At 35.4% G+C, this 15,000-nt stretch overlaps 1 protein-coding gene across 1 annotated transcript in view; it reads left to right on the plus strand.

The window, feature by feature from the left end:
* Positions 1-15,000, plus strand: part of ZFHX4 (zinc finger homeobox 4) — a 150,516-nt gene that overhangs the window by 78,044 nt on the left and 57,472 nt on the right.

The following is a 15,000-nucleotide window of genomic DNA, read 5'->3' on the forward strand; positions in this document are numbered from 1 at the left end:
AATGATATCAGTGAGGAAAAATTCTTGTAATAAGGATAGTGTTTTAATAACCTATGCCATATCTTTTATAAGTCCCTTGCTAACGCTCCTTAGTTTAGCAGTTTTTATTCATTAGAATGGAAAATAAAAAACTCTCTTTTTTAACTGTTGGCTCTTATCTAGCCTTCTCAAGCTCTGTCCTGGCAAAATGCCAAACAATTCCAAAAGCATTTGGGACTAAAGGTTATAAAGGCACTGTAGTGATTTTCATGGAGATAAGAGTGAATTTTATTAAAATTTTGTGTATTGTTTAGTGACTATAATTAATACTGGGCAGTAGTAAGTCTCAGTAAAGGCAATATTCAAGGAATGTGGGTTTATTTATAATAATTGGCATTTATATTTTGTGAGATCTCTGGTTTAAAAAGCAACCAACACCATGTTCATTCTTCTAACTGTATTAAAGGGATAGATTTTTCTTCCAGTTATGTCAGATGTGACTTTTATATATTGGCTTTGTAAATACTTTGTTTTTTGGTATCACAGGTTACCATTTTACTGTATGTTTCTGTACTACTAGCCAGACAGACTTGTCCTGGGTGATTTAAAAGCAGGAATACTCAAAGGTTATGAAGCTGGGTAAGACACCAGATTAAGAGCAGACTTTTGTTTAGTTTCCAAAACCTGATAGTTCTCTCCTATGACTTGTTTTTGGAGGGTGTACAGTCATACAGTTCATACATAATCCAAAGTATTTCTGCACTTCTCTTTTGTAAGAAAGACTCACTGTGACTTTCACCCTTTTGTGTAGAGATGGAAGCAATCATTTCTAGTTCTGTAAGACTGTTTACAAGATTCTGATAAAGTCCTGTCCTGTGACCTCATCCTTCAGGGTGTTCACTGTCCCAGGCTCGGCTTGAGCCCTTGCCCCCCTGCTGTTTTCAGGTAGGAAGGCAGTGATCTGATGGAGAGCACATCAAGGCAGTTACTCTGCCAGTAATTTCAGAATAGATTTCCATCCTTTTCAATGGGATTTATAAATTCCCAGGTATTTATTTCAGAGTTGTTTGTGGTTGGGCAAGGATGTGTGCATGTGGATGTGCAACACAGTTAGCAATTACTTTATTTAGAAAAAAGTTTTAAAACTTGTAACTTCATTTTCTTTCTGTGATTAACTGATTAGATTTTCTTTGGCTCTTGGCCCTGTCAAGCATTAAGTGGGGAGACTTTTGAACTACTAATTTTTGATCACTATGAAAAAATATGCCTAGAACAGAACCATTTCAGTTGGCATTAACTATAAACAAATTTCCAGTGGTATTTGAATATGTGACCATAAAACATTTCTGCTGGCATTTCCTTACTAGTTAGCAGCTGTTACCACAGTCTGCAAACATCTACTATTAAGTTAAGGAAGACATTTTTAATATAGATTAATAGAAATTAGCTACAAGATGATAGGCAAAAAAAGCTCTAGGATAGAGCTGCCTTTTTTTCTTAATTCAAAGTGTGTATAAACAGACCAAATTTCAGTACGAATTTTAGACTTCAGCTGGAGTCCATAACTTACATTGAACGTAGCTTAGCACGTTTAATTTCAGACAAAACTAACACTAATCAGATGGGGATTTTTGAAAACAATTTATTCCATTTCGATGGAATTTCCATTTTACTAGCTGTAATCTCAAATATGTAAATGGTAGCCAAAGCTGGATGTGATGTTTCAGTTACGAATCTTTTTTTGCCCGTTGTTTCTTCTAGCATCTTCTTGCCAAATCTTCTGGAGTGCTTGTAATTTCCTCCGTACAGAGCCCAACAGGCTCATCAGCAGCAGAAGGTAAACATAATAGATGTGAGGAATTTCTGGAGATTTATGAGGTTTAGCTTTCTGAAACATACACTGTGTCTGGCAATCCTAGGATGTGGCCACATGTGGACTCCGCGAATTGAAAATGTTTTAAATGGGGCATCATTTAGCCCCCTGTTAGAAATAAAATTCAGGAACAAAAGATACATTCTGCTATAGTGCTTAAGTATCATTTCTGCCCTGCAACAGTGTGTTTTAGTTTAGAAGAATAATCATCAGGGAAGTTAAGCTTTTGTTAAAATGTCTATGAAATTTGACAAACAGATTAATGTCCCTGTTATTTAATAAATTAAACTTACTACCTACATTCATCCATATCTTTACAGTGAAATATCAGAAATCATTATACAGCAACCTAGGAACATGAAGCTACTCTGTACTAAGAAGATTGGCATTATTGGGACTTAGTATCAAAAGCTTCAGAGCAAAATGCATAAAAGTACAAGCCTCGTAACTGTACCTATTATTATAAACATTAATTTATTAAATTTTGCCATCTGTTTATGAAAATGTAATTGAAAAATTGCACTCCTACATTAGTTTATTGAGCTGATAAAAGAAGATTCATTAGCAAAGACCGAAATATGCCATCTTAATGATGACAATATTATCACTGCTTGTTAAAGTGTTTTTTTAACCTTTTTCAGTGGGCTTTACTGATACTAATTAATCAGCTTGGATGTTGTCCACATCTCAAGCACTAGAAGGATAGCTCCATTCCATTCCAGGCATTTCTCTGCATCTCTTTCTTTCATATATTTAGCTAGAAGAGTCTAGAAGAGCATTAACAAAACAGTAGAGAGAGGCCTCTTCTTGCTGCCCATTGTTTACCTGTAGTGTCACCTGATGGAAGAGCTCGTGTCCATAAGCCTAGGTTTTTCACGGCCTGTTTCATCCCTGTTCTCAAGGAATTAAATAAATGAAAGATGGGATCATATGGAGGTAGTTATTGTCAAGAACATCACTTTAACCCTCATAATTTTCCACAGTACACTAAAACAGAAGGGAAAGGTAGCCTTCAGTGAGAAGAATGATTAAACAAAAGCTTCTATGAGTTCTGAGATGAATGACACTTGAAATGTTACTCCTTTTTGCATTTACAATCTAAAAACTTTGCATGGATGCCTCATGCTTTTACTTCTGCAGAGGAATAATACTCTGGGATGCTTCCAAACTAATTAATAAGATTGAAGTGATAAACATTTACATATCAATTTTTGGCCAATGGATGCTGGTTACAAAAGTTTTTGTGTATTGATTTCTTAGCATTTCTCCCCTTTCACTGTGAGTACAGTGAATCTGGGAGAATGAACATTTTTATCTCTCACCATTTATATGCATACTTATAAAGTGTGTGGCACCTTAAAAACATTGCCAGTATGTTTTTTAACTTCATTTGGAAGGTAATGTATTTCAAAGACAAGAGCATAAAATATCTAGATATCATTGGAAAAACAACATTTAATTATTAATGAAGCCAAGACATTGGCTTTGAATGAGAAGCGACTGCTCATTTACTGGAGATTTTACAGCAAAGGTAAATAATGAAATCTCCTTCCTAAGCTAACCTACATAGTGGATTTGACTTAAAGGGTTTTTAACATGGAAAATACAAATAAACATTTTAACTCCCCTGCAAAATAGGAAAATAGTCTTGTGTTCATGCAGGTTTTGTGTGCATTTGTCACAAGCAGCTATTGTGGAAGTGGGATTACTGCCTGACAATTTCATCACGTCTGTGAAAGTAATGTTTAGGAGGTGAAGTAATACAACGATGCTAATCCAGCTTTTTATAATCAGCCTCCTATGTATATAATATTTATGTTATTGTCTGTGCAGGGTTTTCTTTTCCTAGAAGCATTCCTTATCTGCTAGAATTCTTGTTTGACAAATGAGATTGGATTACCAAATCACAGCTGTATACACTGGTTGATGTATTGCTGTAGGATTGATAATTCAGAAAAGCAATGTAGTATTTGGGGGTTAATTTTCTTTTCTTAGACACAAGAATCTAATGCTGCTTGCTAGATATTTTCTTCATTTTTGTTATCTAAATTTTACCAGGTTTAGACTAGTTATTGACTCAGTTAATGTAAAAAATGTTGATATGCTGTCAATATTAATGTAGATGTCAGACCAACACTAGTCCCTAATGTATGTAAGAGCAAGTATTTTTTACCTTGATACAGAAAGGCAGTCATGTGTGAGATTTAATATACATCCTAATCTATCTTGTCATTGGACTAGCCATGGGTGATGTGCTAATGTATGGGCAACCATTTTCTTTCTCTCTTCACACAATGGAATAGATACACATGAATGACAGCCAAGTCTCCACTCTGTAATTATTTGGAGGGCAGCTAGAACATACAGAAGGAATACGGCAATACAGTAGTTTTAGTTACAGACTTAAAGTCTGTGACCTGTTGTTTTGTTGATTTGGGGTTTTTGTTTTTGTTTTAGTTTTTAATTTTCCAAGGAACTATATGATCGCTTATAATTTGGAATAAAACACACATACCCAAAAAAAAAGAAATCCCAAGAAACAAACTAAAAACTAAAGCAACCCCACCCCCCCCCTCCACCCAACCTCAAGAAATGGCAAAACTTAATAAGCTTCATTATATGTAGGGTTTAAAATTTCAGTTCCGAGTCCTTACACTCATGGACAAATATTTTTACATATCTGAATGCATTCTTTATGCTGACATCATCATTTTTATTCAATTTTCTTGGAAAAATATGTTTTATAATACAGAAGATTTGTCATCAAGTATTTCTAAAAAGTGAATAATCAAATGAGCTCTTTAATTAAATGTCTCCTTTATATTCATTTTACTTTTCCCTTTCTCCATTGCTTTTTCAAAATTTGAACAATTGTGGAAATATGGGACTGTGAATGTAAGTTGACACAATGTAAGATAAGCAAGCAAGAATTAATGTCCATAGTACGTCTCATCTTTGTGCACGTTGGCAAAACCAAAAACCTGCATATTGCTTTTTATATAAAAGACATTTTGATGAGATTGCAGTTTCCTAAAAAGCGAGTCCAAAATTACATATTTCTTAACGCAGCTTGAGTCAACAAATCTTTGAGTTCTCATATTAATTTATAATATAGCTTCCTTTTGTTCCTCTTTTCAAACTGTAAGGAACTGCCTTTACGCACTCAATCTGTCTTTGTGTGAGAGAAAATGAAAATGAGGCACAGTGTCCAGATCATAAAGATAAGCAACCGCCTGCAATTTCAGCATTATTTTTTGCTATATATTTAAGGAGGGAGGGTATGTTTTCTCTTCTGTGGTTACATGCTATTATTTGTAGACTAAAACTATTGCTTTCCTGGTATCTTGCAGTGTTCCATTCAGAATTAAAATCACTATGCACATCTTCACTAACTCTAAATTGAGACTGGTAGAATTTCAACAATGGAAATGGAATGAAAAACTCTGCTCACAGTGCTTTATATGGAAGTATTCCATTTAGGGGGGAAAAAAAAGGAAAAAAGAGAATCCCAAAACATTCTATTTTTAGAATATATGTTATAATCCCCATAGTACTTTAGTTTCCTATGAATAGTCTTCTTCTCTGAGAGTAGTAATATAAGGCTAAATTGTTACCTTATGTTTTCATAGGATAGGTTCGTGACCACTGACAGTTATAATTTACAATGATTATGGACATTAATATATTTGACTGTCACTTTTATTTTTATTTCAAATAGACTTGCAGTGGACTAGCAGTATGAGGAGTAGATTTTTTATCATCACAGTACTACAAACTTCCTATCAGTCTGTAGCTGAAGTGATGCACCAACACTTGCAGTCAACAGGAATTTGTGCCTTTGAGACAATCTTGTGTAGATTTGTAGATTGGCTCTGCCTGTCTCTGATCTGTCCAGCTACCTGCTACATGACATGGGATCTGAGTATTTGTTGAAGTGGCTAAAAGCAAAGAGGGGTGGTTTTGGGTGCTTTAATATGCAAATAATTTCTGCTTGCTAAAGAGTTTATAATGACTTCTATGTCACTACTCATTCAGCTAAACATCATGTACATTTCAGTGTTTCTAGGTTTCTGAATTAGAAGTATGAACTTTGATGAGACACAAGTGATGTTGAAGTGGTGTGACAGGCAGTAGATGTGTTCTCACAAACTTACTGCTTTTGCAACGTCAACATTTTCAGAATATCTATTCAACTTAATCATCAATCTTCCACCTTTTGTAACTCAACTCACAAAGTCTATTGCCAGCTAAAATTTATGTTGGAGTTTAAATCTGAATTTCCTACCTGCAAATGCTACCATCTCCTCTTGTTGCAGATTAGTGGAGTTGCTGGTAGTATGCCAACATGTAGGTACTATGAAGATCTTGAGTTAAAAATATCTACAATAAATTATTGGAAAGCCTAAGAATATTGATTTGAAATTGAGCATAAATGCTAAGTTTTTCAGGAAGAACAGGAAATAGGTTCTTTGCTTGATTATAAAGTACGTATCTGTGTTTTAATTTTTTCTCTACTAAGAGTTCAAAAACACTCATGTAGAACACGAGACCACGCAAACCAGTTAATTTAGTATCTTTGCAACCTGTCATGTTAATATGTAAATACATGTGCATATGTATTTAGACAAATCTAAAAACATGCATTATTTACATACTGTAAGAGATTTTTTTCTGAGCCATTACAGTCTATTATGTAAATATGTGTTTAAGGGGCATAATATATATTATTTTTTAATTTTTGATTTTTGACTTGATAGGTCATAATGGCTAGGATCCCTTACACAATACCTCATAATTTATTTCAGTCTGTATTATAGATGTTTCAATGATGTTAATATGAATTTGCATATAAAATATGCTTCAAGACATTACTGTACACATAAAGATTAATAATTCACGGATTTTAAATGGAAGAGAGAACATCAAAACTGATTAGTTTACATAAGGGTAAGATTCATCCTTTCTGTGGAAGACTAGCACTAAACCTCAGCATCATGTAAGCCTCACTTAAGCCCTCAAAATGCACCTTAAATGGATTTTAACTGGTGCACAGGCTTTGCTGTGGCAATTGGTGAAGTAGTGAATTTAATCTGGAAGAGAATAATGCATTTCTAAATGCTTCTCACTTCTAGAAGTAAATTAGTAGATCTTCTAGGAGCATTCAGCATCCAGCAGTCCCCAAAATTTTACTTCCATGTTTGCAAGAGAAATGAAATTCAGTTAAAGTGAAACACATAAAGTGCCTTTCTCTGTGAAGAATCCCATCTGTTTTGGGTCATGTCTGCATCAGCAGCCGTGGAACAACACAGTACAGAGATGGACAACCTACTTCAGAGGATATGGATACATCTGCTATAGGACAATTATTTAACCCAAATTTATATTCCAACTCATGCATATTTAGATACCAGCTCATATTCCATAATTAAATACTGAATTTAGCCATTTGGTGGATTCTGAGGTGCCCTCAAGATCATTATTATTCATGGAAACTGTGTGTTCATCTGGTTACTGAGATGAGATTAAATGTTTGGATATGTTGACTTTCATTCAACAGATATGACTAAACACAGGCAGAAATTTAAAAAATGGGCTCGTATTTTTCTTTACCAGCTAATACTTGTGGTTACAGAGCAGTGCTGGCACTGCTAGATGGTTTTGTAATAGGAACCTGACGGCCGCCAGTAGCAGAGGCTGAGGGAATGAACAGAGGAAGAGGTCAAGCATATAGTCATGCTTCCCTGGCATAGCATCCCAGCTCCTGGCAAGTTTTCCAGACATCTAGTTTTCAGCAGACCAGGCTTAAGCTGTGAGCATGGGAGAACAAAGAATACCTACAGAGTTTAATAATGGAGAATGTCTCAGGAGGGATGGTAGGAAAAGGGAAAGTGTGACTTGGGCTCCAAAAGCTGCTGGGAATGAGGATGTCAGAGGAAAAATAGACATGTCTAGATAATTGTGAAATAGCAGAAATGTGGTTATTCTGGATCTGTGTTGGGTGCTGGTTATTTTTAAATATTTTATCTAATGCTTTGTTTCTAAGCAATGTGTTCTGAAGCAGAACAGCTGTTTGTAGGGTATGTCCAGGCTCAGATTGCAAAAAGAGCTGCAGGGCCTAACTTGAGTCAGGCCTGTGGAACAATACTACTTTATAAAACAGAAAAAATGCAAAACACATTGCAGCCTCAGAGTAGGAGCTGTGTGGAGAGGTAGATGTACAGGGGGCTGTAAAATCCAAGAAATTGTTCCTACGTCTACATAAAACCCAGGAAAATCAAGGGTCTAAACCAAAAATGCCTTACAGATAAAGGCTTACATCCTTATGTCCAAACTCTTCTCTGCAGGAGTTACCCCTGCTCATTAGGAAGGGGCCATTGTCTACACACTTTGAGAAAGAAGGCAGAAGTGGAGTTCAGCGAACCAGAGTGATAACTGCTCAAGGACAGCATGACACCTATCAAGGCCAGGGTCAATCTGTAGCTAGTCCAGGTAGAGTGCTCCAGAAGTGCCCACATGTCCTGGCTATGGAGTCTTCCTGTAGGAGAAATTGTTCAACAGAAGAGGAATTTATTTTAGTGGATGTCTTCTAAACATATAAAAACCAAAACAAATCTTAACCACCCTAAACCTGGGTCATGGAAAGCCCAAAATTAATTGTTTAATTAGAAGCTATTGGCTAGGCAAAATTAAGAATCAAATTAGTTGACTTGTTTTGGATGGGTTTTTTGGTTGGTTGCATTTTTGTTGGGTTTTGTTGCTGTAGTTGTTACAGCAACCTGTTGAGCATGTTAAATTCAAGTGGGCCTCGTGGAGAAATGTCCTGATGGGAACAGAAATGCTTCTTCTAAATAGGCTGTGCCAGGCCCTCATCAACAAGAAATATAAAACAGTATCCTGATTTCATGTCGTGCAGTATTTAAATACATTGCTGAACTAAGGTCTGGGCTATGCAAGAAGAATCCATGCAGAAGAAACTATTTCTTAAACTGTTTTTGTCAGATGACACATGACACACTCAGACAAACTGAATTCCCTTAATTCTCCCTTTTCTTTTTTTTTCTCCCCTTCTGTATTAGGCATACCCATGGATTGAAATTACTATCCTTCTGGTTTTATACATATAGAGATAGATTTATATAGATAAATGTCACCTTTGATATTTGTAAAGGCAGCTCTACAATATCATTAAACAATATTTTTTCAAATTAGTTTAGAAGAGGTAATAATATTGAGCAGTTGTACAAAATAATTCAAATAAATCCTCTGAAACATATGGAGGGGAACTATTTATGATGGTAAAGCAAAAATACTAAATAATATACATCATTTGGGGACAGAAATTACATTATCTATGCGCTGTGTGATAATAATTACTTCACGTTCATATTCTGAATGTTTACTAGTATATTTTACAGGAATCTATTACAGCGCTTGCTTGAAAACTTCTTTTTTGGTTATTATGGATCTCATTCCTTTTGACTTTCCAGGGAAATACCAGATGTTACAATTCCCTGTGGTGGGCTAATTATTTGTTAAATTTTTATTATTTTAAAATACATCAAAGATATGGTTCAACTATGTGAGCCTTGAAAAAATTAGTGGATTTTTTTTTTATTTTAAACATAATTTTGAAACATTCCAAAATAATTCTCTTTCTAGTTTGATTAAAAGAATCATGTGAGCCTGCACTGAGACTTCATTACTCAACTTCTAGCCTGGAGCAAATTTCCTTAAAAAGCCTGAGAGAAGGAGGTTGGAGGGGATGGAGGAAAATGAAGGAAGGAGGGAGGGAAGCCTCAACAGTGGAAGTGCTGACCAAACCTTAACTATAGCATCATGAATGGCGATGCTATAATGCAATGCTAACAAGGACTCCTGAGATAAATACATCAATTAAAGGCTTGCAGGTGTGTCACTAGGGGTGGATAAAAAGAGAGAATGGGAAAGGATTTGTGCCAGCAGACCTTATGGTTATGCTGTAATTAGTAATCTGTGCAGGTGTCTATTATGACTAACTGACAATAAATCTTGGTTTCTGTTTTGAATATTGCTTTTGTTTCCCAAGTTCCATGCCTGAAGGGGAGAAAGAAAATGACTAGAAGATTAATTACTGCAATGGTTACTCCCAACAAGATAAAATGGAAAGTAGTAATCTACTGAATGAGATTAAATATTGTTGTTATTATTATTTTCATATTTTATTTTGATAACAGAAAAATGAAGGTAGTATAGGCTGTGTGGGGGTATGTATGTACTCATTTTTGCGTAACAGTGGAAAAATAAGTATATGCTGTGAACAGACTTTCTTCAAGCTATGTGCATAAGGCAAATCTTTTTCCTTCATCAAAAAAATAATGGAAAGGTATTCAAACCTCCTACATTTGTGCAGTAACCTCTAATTTTAAGCACAGTAATGAACTGTAAGTAAATTTTACCATAGAGCCATGTTTTCCGTAGCCTCTCCATCTGCTCATTTTTGACACCCCTGTCATTAACTGTCATTTTCCTTTAAATATACAGTGAAGCTGAAAGGCCAGCTCTACATCACATCATTTCAGATTAGGGGCAGTTCCTTTGAGCTGAGCACTGTTTAGGTGTCAGAAAGAAGTCTCTGACCTCTCTCGTACCACACTGCCGCAGGGCCTTAATTAGTACTGACTCCAGCCATTACTGCAGAGAGGACAAAGGCGACCACATCATTTTTCTACTTAGGAAGTTAGTGTCTGACCTAATAACTTGTCCAGGCTCGCAGGACAGTGTAATGGCCGCACAATGGCAGTGGGGATTATTTGTCAGATTCTTTGCTCCTCTGAATGTAGGAAAATCAGGGAAGTTAGCTATTATATCCTTCAGTCTTGCACGAGCTGTTTTAGGCCTTCATTCACTCTGTTGATTTGTCATGGAGAAAATGACAGACAGAAAGGGAGTCAGATATTCAGAGGAATAAAGAGTGTGATAACGAAGTGTAGAGTGGTTTTTGCCCTGACTAGAAGCATCTGATTATTTAAAATATCACTCATCTTTCAAGATCTGTTCTGGTGCTATTGACTTTAGTAGAATTTTATCACTTATTTCATGAAGAACAAACTCAAGTCTAGAGTCAAATAAGCTCCTTTTTTCTCTCTCCTTCCTTTCTCTCACCCTTCTACATCCCATCCCCCATCTCCTAGCAGAAATTCACTATCACATGAGAAGCATTTTACAGCTTTTGGCACAGCATTTTTGATCTATTTCACTAGAAATTGTACTCATTGCATCAGATGTCAGCATTATATAGTTCCACAGAATCTGCTTAATTTTCCTATTTGTTTAGTAACATTCCACTGAGAAAGCTTCATGGCAGAATACAACCATTTCTTAATCTAGAACTCTCTCTCTCTTATTTTATTTTATTTTTCTTTCTGAAATTATTCAAAGCAATTGGAATTGCTGTAAAAGTTGTACGGTCTCACATCACATTCCTTTATTATCAGCCAGTGTCACATGCTGCAGCACAGAAGCATGTTTTATGCTACTGCAGCAGAAATTGCTTTCACTGTAAGTACATTTCAGAGAGTTGGCAAGATGATCTAAAACTTGCAGCCAGCTAAGACTCTGCTGATGATCAGTTTGTCAAGGTATAGGTATCATGAATACATAGTATTTTTGAAAGCTATTTAACCATAAATGATTCATCTATTAGTTTGAGGCTTGAGATTTGTCCTTTTTCTGTAGACAAGAAATAATTCTTCCTGCTTGTCTTACACCTCCCTGAAAGCAAAAAGAAAGAAAAGGAAAAATTTGGTTCTAATTCTGATACGCTTTTCCACGCATCTTGGTCTTTATAATTTCAGTTCTTGTTAGGATTATTAGGATTATTACTGTAGTGACTTTGAGCCAGATCAGAGTCTCAGAAATACCATAAAGTTACTGTATCTCAAGGAAATCTCTTCTGAAGTGATCACACAAAGGTAATTACAGTATTAACAAAGCTGAAAAATGTTGCATTAGTATTTCTTATGCTCAAACAGCATTTAAAGCACTAGTGTGTATTTAAGATCTTCAGCAAGCCCCAAACTGAGCAAAATTTGCAAGAAACTAGACAATTTTTTATATAGCGTTATAACATGGGATAAGACTGTTGGGGCCAGACGCTTCAGTCTATGACAGTGTGATCAAGCATTATTTCATTTAGTCTGTGAGCTGAAATAATAGCCTATAAAGTGTTTCAGAGTAGTCCTTTGACTACATATCATATATTGCAATTTCCTTATTCTCTTTTAGATTACCCTCATACATTGATTTTTTTCCGAGCAGCAGGAAGGTGAACTTTACCTTTCGGAGCATAAATAACTCCAGATTCAGAAATGTTCATTTCATCAGAAAGTTAGAGCACAAAAGAGGTCTATATGAAGGAAGGGGTTTCTGACTTTCTGTGGCTCTGTATGTCTACAGAAATTTATTCTTCAGAAATGGGAACAGAATCTACTGGCATCTCTTTCGGCAATTTAGCTGATTCTTTTTTTGCCCTCCATTTGCTGAAGAACAATATCTGGTCTGTGATTCTATTCATAAGTTAGATTAAAATTTTAAAGGGCCACAGCCTAACAACTTACACTTCTTAAGGCTTGACACTTTTATTATGAAAACCACCTTAAAATGAGAGTTGCTTGCCATCATTTTCCCATTACACTGAGGCTCTCAAGAACGGCAGATGGAGAAGAACCTCAATGCAGTGTAAGGGCTACTTGGACACAGGAGTCCCTTCCACCTGCCACAGAGCCAGTCCTGGGGGCATTGCAGGCAGCTACATTCAGCTGTCATGGATGACTGGCAAAAAGGGAGATCTCATCTTTCCTTGTGTCATTTGTCGAATCAAGATTAAACACATTTTCAGATTATTGGCCACTTCACTGCCTCTCCCCACTGGTAGTAAGGCAAATGAGTTGCTCTAGCAGGGGGATATGAAACTGCCTGGGCTGTGGGTAGAGATTAAGAAACATGGGAATGTGGTGAATTTGTATGAGAGTTTCTGTCTCACTAGAGATTTCCTTTCTTTTGTGCCCTATGAAGAAGGCTAGAAATTCTTCTAAGCCGGTTGATTTACCAGCTTTTAGGATTTGGATTCAAGGGATTGGAAGGTTGCTAGTGTGTACCATGAGGAAAGGAATAAATAATCAATATTATATTTGTTTTTATGAGGCTGTTACTTGTGCATACACAGGAAGGACTGTACACGTGCAGAAGAATATACATGGTCATTAATAATTGAAGCCTTAACTGAGCTTACAATAGCTGCTTTTACAATATTTTTTTATGTTACTTGTAAATAATAGACATTGTCTAACGTCTAAGACTTTGTGGTCTTTTTCTAAAAAAAAAAAAGGGTTATTTGAAGAAAAAAAGTCCAGAAAAGAAGAATAATCAGTGACAAGGACTACTTTTTGAGAACATTAAAACTTAGACATAAACTAAGAAAAGCCCAAGAAATCAAAGTTGAGTTTGACATAGTATTTTTCTGTTTTTCACTTGTGCTTCTATTCACCTTCTCTTTTCTTTTTTCCTTGGTTTTTTTTTTTGTTGTTGTTTTGTTTTGTTTTTGTTTTTGTTTTGTTTTGTTTTGTTTTGTTGTTTTTGTGGTTTTTTTTTTTTTCCCCTTCTCCTTATGTGGTAGGATAAGGAGAGAGTGTCAAGCTTATAATATTCTAGCTTTTGTTGCTTTGAGTCATAACTTTACTGTTGCTAAGACCTACCTCTTTGGCCTGTGAATAATAGTTTTTAATGTCGTGATGGTATAGTTAGAAGAATCACATAGTTTTAAAGCATATTCAGCCATCCTTTTTACTTACTTTTAATCAACTTGTTCTTCCCAACAAGGTATGGAATTGATAGCTGTTATTGATTGCTTGTAGCATTACCTAATCTTCACTAAATGTAGGAAGCTTTTCAGATTTAGAAAGGTGGCAGAAAATGTCTAGTAATGATGCTGCTGGGAATTGAAGCTCAATACCGTGGTCAGTATAAAAGTGATATAGCTATAAGAGGTATTTTATTATAGGCCCATTGTTTTTCATTAAATGCTCAAGGTGGTGTAATTTACAGATATTTTGAAGTTGCTTATTTTGTTATCAGCTGTTTCAGTATTTCATTTGTTTGAATTTACACCAAGAAAAACTTTTATTGAAGATAATTTGCTGAAACTTTGGAAAACTACAGAATGTAAGGAATACAGTACTGTAATAATGCAAAAAAAGGGATGTCATTTATGCTTTCAATACAAAAGGGAAAATATTAGAAATCATTACTAAAACAGATATAAACATGACCTTCACTGTAGTTCAGTAATTATCCTAGCCCACGGTATGGTGTTTGTATCATGATTTCCTTTATTTCCTCTTTGTTTTCATTTTTATCTGGGTACTTCACTGGTGAGTAATAGCTAAAGGGAACCCATTTATGCAAGGCGAGCATTCAGTTTGCAAGTGAATTTGCTTGTAGCTATTGCCACATTTGAACCTCACTAATGTATGTAAATTAAAAACTCTGGTATTTGGATCGCTCCTGTTTGAAATAAAAACAGAATCTGATCATTACAATCTGCAAGCCAGGTATTATCACTGGACTAGTGAGCCGCTGATGATAAATTGTACTGAATAGCTTGTGGATAGAATATTTTATCTCAGTTCTCTATCACACAGCACTGCATAAAATAAGAATGATTCATCAAGCATGAGAGCTGGTGGTTTATGAAATTCATTGCTCACGGCAAGTGTATTTTTTAAAATTCAAAAGACAAAGCAACTCACAAGGGTTATTTAGTAATCAGTGTGAATTACTTCTAGGTATAAGCCTTAGTGGAAAAAATTAAAAATACATTTGCTGTACAGGAAGCATTATTGCTGTAGGTGCTATAATTTAACTGCTTCTCATCTATACTTTTGTTTTAGTGTGTGTGTGTGTGTGTGACCATTTTGGATTCCAATCCTCTTCCCCTTTATTTTTAAAAGTGAAACTGCATAATCAGTTGTAACAGGATTATTACATCGAACAAGTCTATTCTATGCTCTCAGCAGAAACATCTTCAGGGGCTTGTACACCTTAGGCTGCAGAGGATATTTTGTTTATTCAAAAAGACATGTAAAAGGAGAAGAGCAATATAAAGTCATCTT

The sequence above is a fragment of the Sylvia atricapilla genome, chromosome 1 (assembly GCF_009819655.1).
Source record: "Sylvia atricapilla isolate bSylAtr1 chromosome 1, bSylAtr1.pri, whole genome shotgun sequence".
In the NCBI taxonomy this organism is placed as follows: Eukaryota; Metazoa; Chordata; class Aves; order Passeriformes; family Sylviidae; genus Sylvia; species Sylvia atricapilla.